Source organism: Oratosquilla oratoria, chromosome 1 (genome assembly GCF_046742065.1).
Source record: "Oratosquilla oratoria isolate Oo_2021 chromosome 1, ASM4674206v1, whole genome shotgun sequence".
NCBI lineage: Eukaryota > Metazoa > Arthropoda > Malacostraca > Stomatopoda > Squillidae > Oratosquilla > Oratosquilla oratoria.
The window spans coordinates 12,577,477-12,580,380 of NC_134777.1; positions in this window are offsets into that span (position 1 = coordinate 12,577,477).

Below are 2,904 nucleotides of genomic sequence, written 5' to 3' on the forward strand. Positions count from 1 at the left end.
GTTTCTTCCTCAGAGCATTTCGTATATGCAGTAAAGAAATTCTAGATCTTGAATTACAACATATCACAGAGACTTTCATCAAACTCAAATATCCAAAATGTTTCTTATGTAGATTGAAAGAGAAAGCCGAAGATATAATTAACAAAATTAAAATTAAAAATAGAAATGAAAATAAATGTAATGATGAAACCAGATACATTACAGTACCAAACTCTAACATAAATTCACACGTAGGTACTTTTTTCCTAAAAGTGGGCATTAGAATAGCCAGGATATCAGGTAACAAAGTAGGACATTTGGTCACACGTAGCTACAATAATCCCACTAACGAAAACAGCATTGTTTATAAAAATCCCGTGTAAAAGCTTTCCATCTTCATATTTGGGTGAATCTGGTCGCGGACTTAATAAACAGATAAATGAACATAAAAATTATGTAAAAGCCCATACATCATCTAACTCCATAGTAATGCATGTGGATAAGCATGGCTAACTTCCAGACTGGAACAACGCAACCATATTAGATAAAGGATCATCCAAGAAACTGATGAAGAGAATTGAGGCAGCATACATTAACACTAATAACAACATTAACCAGAGAGAAGGCTCTATATGTCTAGGAAAAGCCACAAGCTTATTTATAATAAAAGAATACGCAAATAGATTACCAAACTCTCAGAAGCGTCCCATGAGATGACCCGTCTATGTATAATATCCCATGTTATGTTTGAGTTGTTAGCTTTGTGATGAAGACCCTGCGGGTCGAAACGTTAAAGCATAAGATTCTCCCATTACTCCTCGTCTGCTTTCTCCACCTTCAGTTTTATTTGTCATAATATGTATATATATATATTTATATATATATGTATATATATACATATATATATACATATATACATACACGTATATACACATATATACATATATATGTATGCATATATATCTACATATATATACATATATATATATGTGTATATATATACATATATATGCATATATATATATGTGTATATATATATATATATATATGTGTGTGTGTGTGTGTGTGTGTGTGTGTGTGTGTGTGTGTGTGTGTGTGTGTGTGTGTGTGTGTGTGTGTGTGTGTGTGTGTGTGTGTGTGTGTGTGTGTGTGTGTGTGCGTGTGTGTGTTCGTAAAGAGCTGGAGTCCAGGAGCCATGTTATCGGAAAATTTCAAAACACTGGACTCAGAGTAACTGAATTTATTACCGAAGTTTCGAACCCTGTCCGGGGTTCGTCCTCAGGGTTATACATAGTAAGCAAAGGAATTCAGTTATATAGTGTACCGATGTTCTCTGGGACAGGTCCCATCGGATTGAATAGAGTTGCATTTTTTCCTTAACAGAATAGTAAAACTCCTCAACATGGAGAAAGGATAACAAAATTAAATATACTAGGCAAGAACACGCTGATACCAAAATCCAAAGAGCCTATCCATCGTTCCTCCGAGCTAAATACACAAATCCTAACAAACATAATATAATCAAGTCCTGCACAACATGCAGAAATTAAATACACGGTTTGCTAAAGCATCACAAAAATGGGACCACAGCAATTCAAAAGAACAAAAAGAACTAACTATCACACCCCGATGAAATGATAATGTACTCTTAGCTGTAATACAGATCATACAATAAAACAAAATCCCATGTCAAAATAAACGGAACAATACACATTCTAAACGACACCCAGAAATTAATAACAGAGTAAGTACAAAGTGTCAACAAATGGAACCACCGAAAGTAGAAATAAAAAGAGCAAAAAGAAAAATATCAAATGTCACAGACCAGACAAAAAGCACTACACGGGTCGTGCTTTTTGTCTGGCACGTTTTGATCTGTGAGATTATTACTCAGCGATGATCGTTCATGGTTCAATGATGATCATCAAACGATTATCTAGAGCGCTGATTCTTTGTCTTTGAATGATGCTGGGGCTGTCTTGCTTCCTTCGAGCAGCAAAGTACGAGGCTGATCGTTTCAGCCGAACCTAAAAACGCGTTTACCAGAATATGATGCCGCCAATCAAGATGCGGGTCTACCGCCATTGGCTGTGGCTGTAGGTTAATAATCACGCCGAGCAAAACGTACCTTAAGGAAGACTCAAAAAGCAAAGGAGAGTCCATCCCTGCGAATATCGCCGAAAGACAAGACAAGGGCAAGACTGGTAAAAGGCCAAACACAGAGAAATGGTAAAAAGTTATACATCAAATAAACAAATGTTCAGAAGAAAGTTATCAAGTTTTCATCCATACGGTGCGATCTGAGAATCAAATCAAGATGAAAGCAAAAGCACAACCTGCATATCAACAAAGATCTGTCTCTGAAAAGCGAGTGGTACAATGAACAAGTACTTCAATACCTTGCTATAATATAATCAAAGATGTGTTAAAAACTAAGCTACACTTACAATGAAATAAATAAATTTAGATGATTTCGAATTATTTTTCCCAGGATGTGGGACTAACGAAATCGTAAGTCTACATAAGTCACAACAAGTTGAATGTTACGTAATTATTTCTACATATACACACAATTACTCTACTCCCTCTTGACATTAAGCAGAAGTTCCCCCAGGGGGGAATGTCGAAAGGTGTAATATCTTTAAGAACGACACCACGGGATAGTGTGTCGATACAGACGTTTTGCCGTTCGCAGAAGATGGTATTTTGAGGTTCAAGAAGGTTTGATTACACTTCGGGCTCCGGTGGAAGCAACGGTTTGTTCGTAGTGAATCAGTCATGGGCTCAGTGTAGTGTGTAGTGTAGTTTAGTATCCATGGTCGACTGCAGGCCCGACCTATCCCCTGAGCTCAGCACTATCTTTAAAATGGGGGCAGCATTTCCTGTAATGCAAAAGATCATCTTTGGTAGCTTGGCCCTAGAGGT